Below are 17,851 nucleotides of genomic sequence, written 5' to 3'. Positions count from 1 at the left end.
GTACACCTCATTTAAGACATATATCAAATGCTACATCTAGTTTCAGGCATGAAGCATCTCGTATAAGAGTTAGTTTTCACTAGTTTCGAGAATGAGCATTTCGTTTAAGACATGCAAAAATATGGTACACTATAGTACAAAGAGGGCAATATGGGTGCCCCCCCTTAAGATGTCAACATAGCCCTATGCTGATTTCTTAAGAAAGCTAAGTGTATGATGTCAAATGCAAACCATCGCAAATGTGAATATCTCCTCCAGAAATCTCCATTGTCCTTCTTTCTCCTTCAAATTACTTTTTTTTGTGGATCTCCTCCAGAAATCTCCATTGTCCTTCTTTCTTCTTCAAATTACTTTGTTTTGTGGATCTCACCTTCAAGTGCAGAAAGTTGCAATAAGCTAGGGAATATGGATGAAAGGTTGTAATAAGCAAATGGATAAAGACCAAAAGCTGTGATGGACTAAAAGCTACAAACAAGATGCATGATGCTCATGAAGATCCTCAGCCTTGTCAAGATCAAAGGTGGAAAGAGGAAATGGACATGAGGGACAATAGGATAATGGAGGAGTATGACATGGAGGAGTATGACATGGTATGATAAGATAAGGAAGGGCAATACGATATGAAGGAGGAAACCTGCCCCCAAGTGTGGTGTGCAAAAAGTTCATAGATTACGCATGACGCCTATTTGCCAGGTTTTCATCACAGTACTTGCCCAAAGCGCCTATTTGCCAGGTTTTCACCAGTGGACGAATTATTTTTGCTTTTTTTTTTTTTTGTCTTTTTTTTTCACTTTTTTATCTTTGGCTTCGATCATGTTCCTATGTTGCTCGATGATGTCATTGAGTGATTTAGAGTGACCGGGATGGTTCATGGTCCCTTTCCTTTTTTGTTGTGTTTGCTGTTTGTGGAATGTTTATCACAAATTGGGGCAACTATATCATTGGGTGTCTGTGATAAGTATGTTCGCTTTGTGAACGCCGCACATACCTCGACCCTTGATGTATGCACCCTAGGATGCTTCACTCATTCCTTGTGTGCGATGTGTCTATCTTTTGCAAAAGGGGTTGTGTTTCAGCTCTGGCCTTCCATGCCATGATGCTCTGCATCCGTTTTGCTACAATAAATAAAGCTTCTCACCTACTTATGTGCATTTGTGAAAGCAAGTTTTCCTTCATCTCTAACTGTCCTCTGTCTAATTTCTTCTTACTAACATTTCTTCCGTCAGTCTTGGCAGTCCGTTTGATCCTATCATTTTCTATCATTCTTATCGATGAATTGGCCTCTTTTTTGGATGTTTCTGGCCAATTCCTCGAGGGGGCATGCATATGTCATTGTCATTGTCTAGGGCATTTTCATTATTGTTCTTTGAAACAATGCTTAGAATCGCATTGTCTCAAAGAGGGGCAAAATGTAGACATCTAAAAATGGTCAACGCTTGCGAAGTCATACTTTAACATTTACGCATTCCCTTATTTTAGGGTTCTTGCATTGCATTAACATTTCTTCTATGTTGCGCACTTGGTCTTTATCATTTGCGAGCATCGAGTCCTTCTTCTGCATTCCTCATTTTTATCGCTTTCAAATTAGGTCTTGTCGATAACAATCTTCAGTCATGATTTTGGTCGATCTTTGTCCTTGTCAATCTTGTCATTTTGCGATCGATTCGTCATCAATCCTTGTCCTTGCCAATTTTGTCATTTTGTGATTGATTCGTCATCGATCCTTGTTTTCTTCAATCATGTCAATTGGCGCTTATCAATTTGATCTCCTTGTCAATCTTGGTCAATTTGTCATTGATTTTTGTCAACCAATTTTAATCATTTATCAACATTGGTCCTTTGTTAGTCAGAATCATGATCGACCCTACATCAATTATCTTTTGTCAAGACCTAATTGTTGTCCTTGCATTTCTAATTCATCTTCTAGGGTTTTATGATTTATTCATTTAATCTTGTTTGTCATTTTCCCTATAGGTTAAATAATTTATTTATTTATCCTAAGTCTTCTTGTCACAATTAAATATTTATTTAATTGGCTAATTAATTCCCCCTCTTTTTGTGAATTAAATTAATGAATGAAAAATTATTAATTAATTCACCTTTTTTTCTAATTTCATTAATTTCTAATTTCCTAATTTCCATCATTTCTAGCCTTATTTCTAATTTTCCTAATTCCTAATTTCCACCTCATTTTCTAATTTGTCAAATTCAATTTCCACCTAATTAATTTCTCTCTAGTCTCTCCCTATTTTTGTGCTTTGGTGGAAGCATGAATTTCTCATGCGTCATACTTTTGGCATAGCAAGATGTCATAAGCTTCTAGTCCTCTAACCTTTGCATTGGCAATATGTCATAATTCATGACATAGAAGGTGTCATAACCTTCTTCCTTCCACTCAATTGTGCCATTTTTGAAATCAATTGCCTCTAATATCAATGTCATGCTAATCTTGTCTTTTCTCCGATTTATCTATAAATTGGATGAATTTCTTCAATCAAAAGGCCGAATCAATCACGCTTCTAGTACCCTTATGTTGTCGTCTCGTCTTGTCAATCTTGCTTTCATATTATACTTATGCACTTGAAGGTGAGATCCACAAAACAAAGTAATTTGAAGGAGAAAGAAGGACAATGGAGATTTCTGGAGGAGATATTCACATTTGCGATGGTTTGCATTTGAATTGAATGTCTTGTATTTCATGCATCTCTATTGATTTTGAGCTTTATGGATGGTGGGATGATGGAAGGAGAGTATTGGGAGGCATTCAATGATGTGTGCCTTTGTTGATCTTTCTTAGGGATTATTTGAGGTGATGGAGTGATGGATGGAAGGAATGGACGATTTAGCTTTGGAACATAGGGTCCCAAAATGGACGTGGAAGACGAGGGATGACGAGATTTTGATTTCCATGAAGGAATTTTGGATTTAGGAGGAATAGATGATGTGCCAACATCTTGAGCATTAACTTCAGGACCCTTTTTACTTCGGAAACAAGATGAAAGTCCATTTTGAGGGGGATGAGATGTGGAAGAAAGATTAGGATCTTTATTGGGATCATGACGTGGAGATGAAGTGATACTTTGATCTTGATTAGGGAGGGTACCATGAGATGGAATGGGAGTGGTCATTGGATCCTGAGATGGAAGAGGATAATTCAATGGTGGGAGAAGATTGGATGGAGGAATCTTATGATCATGAGAGGAAGTGGAGGGGATGTGGAGGGAGATGCATCATGAAATGGAGAGGATTCTATGCTAGTGTGCTTTGGAACAAGCTTTTGGCATGTTTGGAGTTGTGGGGATCGTGTGATGGAGGAGGATATGGAAGCTTCAAATTGGGCGGATGTAGGAATGATGGTATCATGAAGCGTAGGAGATTGAGGTTCGTCTTGATTTGGAGGTGATAGAGGTGGATGGAAGACTTGAGGAGATTTGACAACTTTGTTTCGAGGTGGGGATTTTGTCTCCTTTGCTAGCATGTCTTGGATAAGATTATGGATGATGGACTTGGAGGATGTGGATAATATGGATTTTGGAGGATTAGGATTAGATGGAGGATGGGGATTAGATGGGGGATGAGGATTGGATGGAGAATTGGGATAATGGATTGGGGAATTAGGATTAATGCTTGGAGGACTATGGAGTAAAGGATTTGGAGGGGGAGTAGAGGTAATGAATGCGTTGTAAAAGTATGGGGATTGGGATGTAGATGGGAGAAGAGATGAAGGTATATATGTGGATGAGGAATAATATGGAGATACAGATGTAGAATAAGATGGATTTCCCTTGTCAAAGGTAGAGGAAGGATAAGAGATATGATACAAATTGGGATTAGGTGCAATGTGTTGAGGTGGGATGGACAAAGGTATAATGGGTGGGTGGGAGATTATGGGATTAACTTGGTAGGCAGGTTGAGGTGGTTCATGAACTTCATGAACTTCTATGATCATCTTCTCATACCAAGCTTTGAAATTATGGGTAGCCATGTTGAGAATGAAGGATTGGATTGGAATTGGATGAATATGAGGGTTAGAACTTGGCTTCGAATGATGATGGGTTGAATTTGATTGGATTTTGATTGAATTTAATTTGGATTGGACTGGTCCTTGGATTAGGACTTCATTTGATTAGATTGGTCCTTGGATTAGGACTTGATTGGATTGGATTAGATTGGATTGAATTGAGTTGGATTGGATTGGATTGGATTGGATTGGATTGGATTAGATTGGATTGGACTGGTGCTTGGATTAGGACTTGATTGGATTAGATTAGTCCTTGGATTAGGACTTGATTGGATTGGATTAGATTGGATTGAATTGGATTGGATTGAATTAGATTGAATTGGATTGGATTGGATTGGATTGGATTAGATTGGATTGGATTGGATGATTGATTGATGAGGGATTGGATAACCAGATTAGAAAGATGGATTGATTTGATTGATTGGAATTTCAGAGATTTGATTGGATTAGAGGGAGAATGATTATAGAAGAACATATAGATAATAGGAAGAATAAAGGGGGAGGCTACCCAAAGTCGAATGAGTGATTTGGACAAAAATATTGGTTGAGGAAGGATGATTGTTTGAATGGATGAAAGAGGATTGGGGATTGGAGAATTACTTGGATAGATAGAAATGGACTAAAGATTTGATGATGACAAGATGAAATTTGGAAAGAGGGAGGATTGATTGGTTGGAGGAATGATGGACTTGGCAAGAGATATCAAGCAATGAATATACGTTGGCCACTGACACACATATAGTATCCAAACACAATGTGCTATCCTAGGAAGTTGGATGAGGCGGAAAACCCTTGCTTGCTAACTCAGGTACATACCCAATAGCTAATTAGAATACGGTCGCTGGGTCTCACGCAATGGATTCCCAACACCGTATTGGCCGACTCCAAACACTAATGGGTGCATGATATAGAAAGTCTCTTGGGGGAGTTACTATCTCCCTTGCACAAAGATTATCCACCTTTCGGAGGTGAACCGGGTGGGTTCTATTCCTAGGGTTTTTAGTATGGATTTCCGTTCAAAGACTACTCCTTGTAGTCGCACAAGTGCGATTGAGGCCTATAGCCCTACAAGGTACTAAGCAAGATGTAGTCACCCAAGCATGATTGAGACCTCAAGGGGCCCTACAAAGTGCTCAATATGAGAGTGAACTCTCAAATAGCTCCATCCTCTAAAACTTTCATCTCAAGAGGCCTATTTATTATAGTGAGTCAGAATGCCCAGGTTCTACTGTACTCACTTGGGTCGTTCCCCTCTCACCAATGCCTAAGCAACTCGAGAGGGCAGGCCTGCTAAGGGTAAAAACGTGTAAGTAAACAAGAAAAGGTTCGAGGGTCAGGATTTCTGATTGTCTATGTAGACAAGAGCATACTCTCCTACCTCTACACTTTCCTCAAACACAAACATCAAGAGTTCTTTTACCCCTAATTTAAATCTAGGTGCCTAGAATAAAAAGATTAAGAAAAACACAATGTTTAGTTGGATTTCCTTAGGCAACCTGCAAAAAATCAAATTAGTAGTTTTGTTTATGTCTTTGATTGCTTGGGCAAGACCTGTAAAACTAAAAAATCTGATTAGTAGACAAACTTCTTCAGAAACAACGTTTGTGCTATTCGGTAGACACCCACGCCAAACTGCCTACACAGGCTTCAAAACACCTGCGTACCCGCTAAAGGGGGTCCGAAAAGAGAAAAGCGGATAAATGCAGAGATAGACAAATTCAAAAAAAGAAGAATATACCTGAGGTGGACGCGTTGTTCTGATGGTGGTCACTTTGAAGCAAGTCAGTGAAACAAAATTTTTAAAATTTTAAAATTAAAAAATGGGCAGGATTTTGCTAGAGCGCCCACGCTATTCGCAGAACGCTCACGCTGAAGCAACAATTTCGAAATTAAAAAAGGATAGCTAAATACAAAATTAACTAATTTTTTTATTTTTAAAAAGTTTTCCATCTTTTTAGTGTGTTTTTAAGTACCAAATCCAGAATAAAACTAGAAGGTGGAACAATAGAAGAGAGAAGAAGGAATAGGATGATGTTGCAGGCGGACACACTGTTCCTACGATGCTCGCGCTAATCTGCAGACTTGCAAAAGGGTGGGTCAAAAATTTTAAACTCCCATCCCACACGCTAAAGCACATGCGCACGTGCCAAAGTAGGTAATACTCACGCTGATCCCATGGCGATTGTGCTAGTTTGCAGTCGCTCGTGCTGTTCCATTACCTGAGATAAAAAAGCTCACAAAACTCTGAAAAAAAAGTTAAATTTTAGGGATGTGGGTCCCACCGGGCATGCTGGAATGAAGAGGGGGAAATGAGCAAATGTAGGATCCAATGGTTAGTATTCAAATAAAACATTCAAACATATAATAAACCACTTATAACTTGTTAGTTTGCCTTCTCGTTCGGATTAGACCTTCGGTGAAGTGAAGAGTGTGCCCCTTCCTCACTTGAGTGGATTGGTCTTTGATGGGGACGTGGATTTCTCTCCTTTTCTCAACAAGAGGGATTAGATTTGATAGGATTTTGGACGGATTTGGATTGGAAGATTGAAGGAAGAAGAGAGAGGAGAAATGGGCAGCATGACAATGTATGAGAAGTGGATCCCTTTGTGAGGAAATGATCCTCCAATTTATAGATCGGAGGAGGTCAATGAAGGGCCAAGATTGCTTTGAAATGGAAGGCATGGATCATGAAGGGCTGAGATTGCTTTGAAATGGAAGGCATGGATCAAGGGTTCCTTGGGAAAATAAACAGGAATATAAAATTCCTTGAGAAGAGGGGGGAAAAGAAATTTGAATTTCAAAATGAGGAATTAAAAATTCTAAAATAAGGACGCATTGAGGGATTCAAAGGAACTTGAATTTCTTTGAGAGGCTCAATGTTGATGTGACATGAGTGGGAATATAAAATTGAAGGATAATGATAAGCATTATTATGAGGGATTCTAGAAGGATTAATTAGGTTGAGTGGGATTAGGAAAAAATGGTTTGTAGGAATCACATGGCTAGGTTAATTAATTAGAATTAATTAACTAAATGGGTTTAGAGGAAATAATTATTGGAGGGGACTTTAGGAGAATAGGGGAATAATTAATTTATTTGATAAATTAATTAATAGACAATAGAGATAGGATTAATTAAATTAGATTTAATTGACATCGGGAGGAATAAGGAAAACACAATTAAATCAATTAATTATGTTGACAAGCTTAATTTACTTAAATATTAATTTTAGCTGTCTACACCTTCCCTCTATTGCTAGGTGAAAGGGATTCTTGATAAAGGATGACACACTTTTGACCCAATGTGAGGGGTAAGTTTATAATAGATGTACATTGCCAAGTGAAAAAGAGGTTGTAGACAAGGACTTACACCTCTTATATAAGAGAGAATCCTTGAGCAAACAACAAATTCACACAATGAATGACATCAAATCATAAGCAAACACTACTCAATAAAGGAAAAGTAGATCCTTAGAAAGGAGAGAGAGAGAAAAAGAAATCATTGCCCCCCAAGTGTAAGGACAATGAGAAGAATTACACAACCTCTAAGGAGAGATTAAACATAAGCAAATGCACAATGTACTCACATGAAGGAATATTCAATGCAAGAAAAGACATTTACATATGTGAAATGCTACTCTAAAGAAGAGCTAATCTTCAAAGAGAAAGAGAGAAAGAAGGAAAGATCACAAATTAGCCCAAGGAGGGATTAATCATAAGATACATACCATTTCATGCAAGAAAGGATGTCAAAATATGAAGAATGCAACCCCTAAAGGGAATAGTGATACTTTGGATGGAGAGAGAAAGAGTATAAGGTTCTTTCCCTTTAAGTATAGAGGCCAGAATGGACCATGTTGAAATTGAAAAAGAATCACCTCTTATGAGGAAGAGCCCCTAATTAAGTTAACTACTTGTGCCATAGGGTGAGGAGAAACATGTAGGTGAGAAGAGTGATAAGGCACTACTTTCTCACCTAGAAAGAGAGCAAGGTTAGTTGTGTTAGATATGCGAGTCCTATCAGATTGGTCTTGAACAAATGTTTTGAATGCCTTAAAATTTCCAAGAGAATGAGAATAACTATGATGAATAAGACAATGTGCATTACCTTTCTTATTCTTATAATTGTAATTAAAAGTCTAATGAAAGGAAAAACAACATTCTTATCATACTTCAATCTCTAGAAGATTCTAGTAGCTAATTTTTCTTTGTCTTCAATAGGATTAGGCTTTGTTTCTTGTGATGTAGAATTAGGATTGTTAGAAGAAGGATTGTCATCTATGATTTTAACTTTGCCTCTATCATTGAGTCCTTTCATTGCATTCTTAAAATCAAGACAATCATTGGTCGTGTGATCATTTGTTTGGTGATATGAACAAAAAGGAGGTTTTGAAGAAGAAGCACTTGTAGCTACATGAATGACTTGTTGTCTTGCAAGATGGTCTTTGAAGTATTGAATCTTAAGGAGGTCATCCATAGGAGATTTATAATCATTTCCTAGGGCTTATGTGCTAATTTGTGTAGGAGGATTTATAGGGACACAAATTCCTTGTTCAAATTTTCCAAGTCCTCGTCCTCTAAAACCTTGTTTTGATATTATGTTAAAGCCACTTCTATAAGAATATTTTAATTGAAAAGGCAGAGAAACATTATAATAAATTCTTTTGAATTTTGTAGTGTAAGTGTGTTTAGAGGGAACAAAGGGATTAGTAGATGAAGAAGGGATATCTTGTGGAGGAGGATTTTCCTCTCTTTCATCATGTATATCATCTTTGGTAGATTTGGAAGGAAGATCCTTATCATGTAAAGCCTCATATTTTCTTAATATTATGTTGAGAGGTAGATCATGAATAAAATTCATAACATCATCTTCTCTACAAACATTTTGATGACTAAGATAGGATCTAGGAGAATAAGGCAGATCTAGAGACATGGAAACACCAATATCTTGATCTTGCCCCCCTTGCGCTAGGGTATGCATATGAGAAGAAGATGGTGCCATGTTGATCTTCAATTCTTGCTCTCTATTAGAGAGATCATTGATAGGAGTATTAGCTTGTTCTTCATTCATATTAGATACCCTAGGAGAGGTACAAGTATTAGTGTTTTCATTAGCATCTCTAGAATTGAGATCTACAAAAGCTTTGAGGTGATCTACATATGAAGTGCATTTTCCTAAAAACATGACCATAAAACAACATGCACTATAAATGAAATCTTTGAGATCAAATTGATTGAAAGGAAGGAATTTTGAAACTCGACAAACAAAATATTGCAAAGTGCTATGAATGAAAAGAAGCAATGTGAAATGAAAGAAGCCATTATCCAACACATGATTTTGATAAATATAAGTGAAAATCAAGGTAATCATATGTGAAATAGAAAATAAATCAGATTTTTTAAATGTCATTATGAATGTTTTAAAATTAGATCTGAAAAGTAAAGTGATGAATTATGCAACCCAAACCTAATTAACCAAAATAAATTTAGGGTTTTTATGAATTAAACTTTTAAATTTATGTAATTTGATTAAAATGAGATCTATGAATTTGAATTTGAAATGTTTCTAAATCAGATCTGAAATAATTAATCCAATTTAAACAATTCACAAGTTCAATTTTATAATTAAAAATTAGGGATTTTGTGAATTTAATCTCTAAATTTTTGAAATCTAATGTAAATTTGAATTTGTAATTAAATAAACATTCAAATCTAAAAACAAAAATCAAAATTGTAGGTGTGAGGAGTCGGGTTCACCAAAATGTAGTGGTGAAAAATTAGGGTTTCCACCATAGAATGAAGAAACCACTAATTTTGTGGCTTAAAGACCATTACATTCAAAAGAGGGTTCCAATCCAATAGATTTAGTCTCAAACCAACAAGGATTAGGACTGAGAATTTTGATTGGATTGGGAGGGATTGATGATGTAAATTAATAAACCCTCATTTGTAAGTTAAATTGCTGAAATTAGGGTAAAAGTGTTGGAAAATGAAGTAGAAATGCATAAACAATAAGTTACAATTGCGGAATTGAGCCACGAACCTGGATCTAAGCAATGTAAGTAGATTCAAACCTATTCCCAGAAAGAGCTCCCAAAATGTCAAGATCGTGGTGCCCGGTGTCTTGGTCCTCCGAAATTTTTGTAGTCCAAAGGGGGATTGATTTGTCACTGTAAATAATGCTTATTTTGAAGATCAAATCTTTGTACTTGCTTCCTACACATAGAAACAAGAGGAAGATGGTTGGAAATAGGGGTTTTCCTAAGTCAAACCCTAGTTTAGGAATTAACCTTGAATGAAATGTTGCAAATACTAAAATAAATGATGGAAAGATATACCTCAAATCTATAATGATTGATAATGATGCTTTACTTCTTGAATGTAACCACATATGTTGTATGAAATGGCATGAACGTGAAAAAACCCTAATCACACACATATGCTTGCATATGAATAATGTAATGTTTCTCCTGTTGGCAATTGACACTCATCTAGTAAAGTAAATTGCATTTAGGGTTGTCATTAATGGCAACTCATCTTTAGGTGTTGATGATTCTCATCAAGATTCATTGTCTTATCATTTTTCATTGATTGTGTCAACCGGTATATACACTATGCCTTATTCTTATTAACTGGTTAGTCTTGGTACCAGTAACGTGTAATTTGGAACCCAGTTAAGTATAGGACCTAGATAAGATATTTTGTGTCCCCGGTAATATCTTTAAAGGAATTTATGGTAGCGTGTGAAGGCCAACATGATCATTGATATAATGTATGATATACTTTGTGATCCGGTAGCCAACAACTTTATTTTTCTTCATTGAGGCCGACATGGTGAAAAGTTAAAAGGGTATTTAAGGGAGATCGCTTAGCGATGGATTCAATGTTAATAGTGATGCGATTTTGGATGCGAATTATTCAGAGATCGATGGTATGCGATTTGATCAACGAGTAAAAGCTTTTGTGCACAGTTTCACATGCACAGTTCCAACCAGTAGCAGAATAGGGCAGAACAAAGTATTAGTAAACCAGTTCATAGAGGGTTGACAAAGCACTAATCGAAACTTATCCAGCATGGTCAGATGTACTCTATGAGTTCATTTTTGTTTGTAATAATTGTATAATGTTATATAAGTCAGTGAGACTTCTGTTTGAGCAATGAGCTCTAGGCGGTGAGCCTGATTGCATGTGCAATCCCCTCTATTTAATATTTGTATACCTTGATCAAGTATATAGATATTGTGGGTATCAGCCCCACCATGGTTTTTTCCTTTTTCAGGGTTTTTCACTCATAAATATTGGTGTTATGGTGTTTCTTATTTATGTGTTATTTGGTTTATGCACTCTAACTTTATTTATTGTTAACCGATTCATATGCAATAAGTTTGAAAAATCGTTTACCAATAGAACACTGATTCACCCCCCCTCTCAGTGTTCTTGGATTCCAACAATTGGTATCAGAGCCTAGTTCCTCAGAAGAAGTTTAACCACTTAATGAAGATCCGAAACTTGGAATCAATGGAAACCGGTCTACAACAATAACTTCAACTTGCTCTTGAGGATCTTGATAATGAACAGATGGAAAACAATAAACTGAAGAATGAACTGATGCAAGCTAGAGAACACATCATTTCATTCCAAGGAAATATTCAGTTGTTCACACCAAGAGGAAGGAACTTTGTGATCAACTGCAAAAGCAGAGTAGTGATGAAGAAGATGCTTTGAAAAATCAATGTCAGAAACTCACTCAGGAGAACACTATCTTGAAGATTGAGATGCAAGCCCTAACCATGAGAACGTGTAAGGAAATTGAAGACATGAAGAAGAATGAAGAAAACCTAGCTCAAGCATTGAAGGACAAATCTGATGAATGCAATAGACTGACACATGAGAATGACATGTTGAAACTTGAGTTGATTCGGTCCTAGAATAATGAATAGGAACTTGAAAGACGGATCATAATCATGAGAGATGATTTAGACACTGCAAATGCGTACAAGGAAAAGTTCAAAGCCAGCTCTGCAAAACTTGATGAATTTTTGAAGAGCCAGAGAGACACTAATGACAAGAGAGGTCTTGGTTATGAAAAAGGAGAAAGCTCTGGTATTGCACAACAAGATCAATCATCCAGTCAGAAGCATAATCATGCCAACAAACGGAACCATAAATCACTGGTAAGACAACCTAATGCTCACAAATTCAATGGCACATGCTTTGTTTGCAATAAATATGGCCATATAGCAAGTGAGTACAGAAATAGGAACAATCTGAACAATGTGTCATTCACCGGTCTTGGAAATGTCAGATGTCATGCATTTAGTAGATTTGGTCATATGGATAATCAATGCAAATCAAAAGAAAATCAAGGGTACACCAAAGCAATTCAGAATAACAATATTGTCTATTATGCATGCAACAAAATTGGACATATTGCTAAGTATTGCAGGAGTAAGAACCCACCGGTAGCTAATGGAAATGTAGATGAGAAGGGAAAGACAAAGGTTGAAGATATCAGAAAACAACATGATAGAAGATGGGTTAGGAGACCAGATACTCAACCGACAGAATAACCGGTAGAACCATCAGGTCCTGCATCAGAAGCAGGAACAATTGGTAACTAAGGCACTCTGCCTTAGGGGTAGGCAAATCATTGAAGATCATGCAAACACCCTAGATTAAATCCATAGTCAGAGAATTCTGATTGAGGATGGATACTTACGAAATGCCAAGCATTTACCATAACTTATATGTAGATTATGTGATCCGGTCAGTTTTCCCAGTAGCATTTATGATAGTAAAAAATTAGGGTTAATGGCGATACAAGGGAAAAAGCTAATTCATTTCCTCACACAACGATCGAGCATTCTAAAGAGAGATTTCCAGAGCATTTCAAGAGTCCAAAAACGATTTGTGCGAGCATCTACATTTGAAGAGAATTTCACCATCCAACAAAATCTCGAGGTATTTACCATTTGCTGAAACCCTAGTTATCTATCATGGCCTCTTCATCGAATGTCCATACTCCTTTGGTGGTGGAAATCAAGAACTGCCCCCATCCAGAATTTAAGAAGCATCCTTTCAAATCTCTTTTGGATGATCCTTTGGGAGCATTCTTGAGCATTTGCCATGGTGTTCTTCATACTGAAGACATTAGGGCATACATCCATTGTGACATTGAGCAGCTTGGGAGCTACGAGTTGTCCTGTGTGTAAACTAAAAATCTAATTACTCTAATTACCGACAATCAGCTGAAGCCGAAATATGCACATTTGCAAAGGAAGGGTTTTATCCAGTTTATGGACTTTCTGACATTTGACGAAGTTGAATGGGTTCGATATATTATCAACCACATTCATGGGGAATTCATTTGGTTGGACCGGCCTTACAAAATCATTGAGGAAGTTATCAATAATATGACATGCCTGCACAAGGTTGAAGGTTTTCCTAACACTAGGTCAAAACTCTCCAACATCAAACTCTACAAACTCACTAACACCACCTTCGATGGTCAATCGATGAGAGTTGATGATATCAAAGATATTGATGTGAAATTTGTAGCAATGGTAATCAGATACAAAGTCTATCAGTCAAACTGGCTGAACTCTGTCTCTGGTAACAACTTCCTTATTGCACATCAAATAGTGAAGGAGGACGCACACTATGACTTGCGCAGTGTGATGCTGAAGGAACTAATGTCAACCTTCATAAAATAAAACAAGACAAGAAAAAAACATTCCGGTATGGCTCTTTTGCTATATGTTTAGCATTTTACTTTTTGAACATGGTACCGGGATATGGTAAAATATAGTGGTCTTTTGATAGATTGGTAGCCACCCAGATAGCACAAATTTTGGATAGTCAAGGTGATAAGCAGCTGAAAGCCAATTTATGAGCATTTTTAAAAACCTTCCAAGAAGAGATGAAAAACAGGGCTATAATCCCTAAAGGAATTGTAGAAAAATATAAAGATACTATTTTTTTATGGTAAATAAAGATGAATGTATGATTGAGGCAGTCCAACCTAAAATAGTCTAGATCATGCCTATGGGATATGAAATGGATGAGGCCACATTGGAAGCTTATGCACAACATTTATTGCAAGCTTTAGTTGATGAAAAGGAAGAAAAATTTGGCACAACCCAAGAGAAAGGTTTAAAATTTCATCAGGAACAAGTTGCATCGGCAATAAGGAAGAAGATGACCAAGGTTGTGGCTGAAACTTTAATCAGTGAGGGTCATGATAGGGCTAAAATTGAACAAAAGTTTAAAATCCTTGAAGCCCAACGGAAGGAAGAGATGAAGCAGAAGAGAAAGAAGGAAACAAAAATAAGGAAGGCAACTCAGGCCACTCCTAACGTGGTCCCTGTTTCAGAAGAGACATCCAGACAACAGGAAGCACCATCCGTTAAGCTTGCCAGTCCTAAGCCAAAAGAATTAGTGAAAAGAAAACAAAAAGTGGCTAGGCAATATATGACTGTTTCTTTAGAGGAGACAAAATATGATGTAGAAATCAAACAAGCTTCAAAGAATAAAGGTACTTTTGTAAGGGTTGTGAGGGAGAAGAAGGAAGAACAAAAGAAAGAATTGACAAAGGAGCCTCCTTGAAAGAGTCCCAAAATCACCATTGTACATAAGCAGAAGCCTAAGGGTGATGAGAAACCTAAACCGGAAGTAAAAAGGAGAACCAGTAAGAATAAATTAGGCATTCAAGATATCATAGATCAAATCATTAATGACGGTAATCTAGATAAAATTTCTACATTCTTTGATGATTTTGATGATAAAGATAAGAAGCAGATCGAGGAAGCTATTGTTTTATATCTTGATTATTTTAGTAGGGCATTAATTGAATTAGAGAAATTTTTTCCTAAGGAACTGTATGATAAGTTAGAGGTCAGGAAATTACATGCACAGACTCTGGACCGGCAAATAAAAGAGACATAATTAGTTAATCATTGTCCATCAATAACCCCTCTAGAGATAGCATAGTTAATCAATAAAAATGGTTCAACTGAATTCAATCCTAAACACCAGATAAATAAATAAATTTTATAGAAATTTGAAGAAATCCAGAAAGAAACAACAGATATTTGGGTCAGAACTCTTTTAAGTCTAGGATACGAGTTAAGTCCCAGTTTTGTATAGTCACAAAATATTCAACTATTGGGGGATAAGGAACCGGTAAAATCAGATGAGAAAAATGTAAATATTGATATACCGGTTAGCACTCCACCGGTTACTACTGAACTGGTTAGTGAGTCCAATTTTGAAACCGAGGATACTCAGAATCCTCTAACAAAAAATTATAGGATGCAGAGGCAGATATTGTAAAAGATAAGGATAATGAGGATAAATATATTGATAATAAGGTTTCTGAGGATGCACCAGAAAAGGATAAGGTACCAAGTGGCAAAGCCACCTATACATAGGAGATAAATGTTACAGAGGTTAAGTCACTGGCAGACAAAGGAAAGGAAATAGTGATAGGCTTCCCTTCCAGTTTGGCAATTGACACATCATCATTAGCCAAAGGGAAAGTGCCACAATTTCCTATCAGTTTTGACAAGCCATATCACATGATGTCTCCGCTAAAGAAAATTTTGGCCACTACAACATTCCAGGCACAAGCAACACATGAATTGGCCTAGGAGGAATCAAAGGACAAGCAACTAAATTAGAGTACTTTTGAAGTTTTGAACCAGCTAGTACCATATTTCCAGGCACAAGAGAGCGCAAGCTCATCCGGTAAATTGAAGGAGATTATTGATTTTATTCCTAAACAATATGATTCTTTGGTTAAGATTTCAATAACTAAGGCTAAGAGTAAATTTGTAGAAGCCCAAAAGAAGACATTTCTGCAGATAATTGCATCAGAGAAGAGTAAACTTCAAACATGCCTCTACTCCATTGATGCAGCATTGGCTGAAGGAGGAAAGGTTTATAAGTCTTGTTCAGATTTTTCTAAGATTATTGCTCACTTAGACAAACAAATTTCAAACTATACAGATATTTTGATTCAAATTTCTAATTATTATAACCCGACAGTGAGCCTAACAATCTCTTTAGATGGTCCAATTTTGGTGGTCATGGATCAAATTTTGAGGTTAGAGAAGGAAAGGGACAATATAATAAAGTGAGAAACTGATCGCCACAATTTCATAAGTTCCCGACTTGATTATTTATTATTTCAAAAGACTGAGTGTATATCCCACATGTAGAAGGAGGACCCCGCAAAATCTGAGGCTTTTGAATACTATGCCATTCTCTTGAATAGATTCACCTCCATTATTGATTCTCTCAAACAAGGTTGGGACACATACTTCTCATTATCGAAGACTATATATGCCGACATTTTGAAACTTGTATAGAACTGGCATATATATATATACACACACACACAACATTTTTGGTGGGCACCTTGCTTTGTCATTGATGTCAAAGGGGGAGGAGTACAATGAAAAATGTATATATAGCTTAGGGGGAGTATATCAGATGTGTATAGCATGAGTTTACAGGTCAGGGGGAGCAGATTCAGAGATGATATCATTTTTCACATGACTGTTTCCATCAATGCCAAAGGGGGAGATTGTTGGCAATTGGCACTCATCCGGTAAAGTAAATTACATTTAGGGTTGTCATTGCTGGAAAATCGTCTTCAGGTGTTGATAATTCTAATCGGGATTCATTGGCTTATCATTGTGCATTGATTGCATCAACCGGTATATACACTATGCCTTATTCTTATTAACCAAATAGTCTTGGTACCGGTAACGTGTAATTTGGAACCCGGTTAAGTATAGGACCCGCCTAAGATATTTTGTGTCCCTAGTCATATCTTTGAAGGAATTTATGGTAGCGTGTGAAGGCCGACATGATCATCGGGATAATGTATGATATACTTTGTGATCCGACAACCGATAGGTTTATTTTTCTTCATTGAGGCCAACATGGCGAAAAGTTAAAAGGGTATTTAAGGAATATCTCTTAGAGATGGATTCAATGATAATAGTGATGTGATTTTGGATGCAAATTAGTCAAAGATCGATGGTATGAAATTTGATCAGCGAGTAAAAGATTTTGTGTGCAGTTCCAACCGGTAGCAGAACAAGGAATAACACAATATCAATAAACCGGTTCACATAGGGTTGAAAGAGCACTAATCGAAACTTATCCATCATGGTCAGATGCACTCTACGAGTTCATTTTTGTTTGTAATTATTGTATAATGTTGTGTAAGTCAATGAGACTTCTGTTTGAGTAGTGATCTCTAGGCAGTGAGCTCGATTGCATGTGCAATCCCCTCTATGTAATATTTGTATACCTTGATCAAGTATATAGATATTGTGGGTATTAGCCCCACAGTAGTTTTTCCCTTTACAAGGTTTTACACGTATAAATATTGGTGTTATGGCGTTGCTTCTTTATGTGTTATTTGGTTTATGCACTCTAACTTTATTTACTGTTAACCGGTTCATATGCAATAAGTTCATAAATTCGTTTCCCAGTAGATCACTGAATAAATTCGTTTCCCAGTAGATCACTGATTCACCCACCCCCCCCCTCTCAGTGTTCTTGGATTCTAACATCTCCACAATAGAAGATGAAGAATATGCAACCTTGAAGATCTCTAGAAATGCTTGATGATGAATGCTTCAACACTTGAATGCTTGATTGCTTGATGCCTTGTGATTTTAAGTCCGTCCTCTTATGATCCTGAAATGAGAGGGGAAAGCCTCCTTATATACTTGCTCATTGAAAAAGATCTTAATTTTGCAACATGGGCCGACATGGAGATCAAATTCCTGCTAGCTCATTGTGACCATTGAGAAGG

This window comes from Cryptomeria japonica, chromosome 3 (assembly GCF_030272615.1).
Source record: "Cryptomeria japonica chromosome 3, Sugi_1.0, whole genome shotgun sequence".
In the NCBI taxonomy this organism is placed as follows: domain Eukaryota; kingdom Viridiplantae; phylum Streptophyta; class Pinopsida; order Cupressales; family Cupressaceae; genus Cryptomeria; species Cryptomeria japonica.
Note: the sequence above shows the minus strand (reverse complement) of the source record.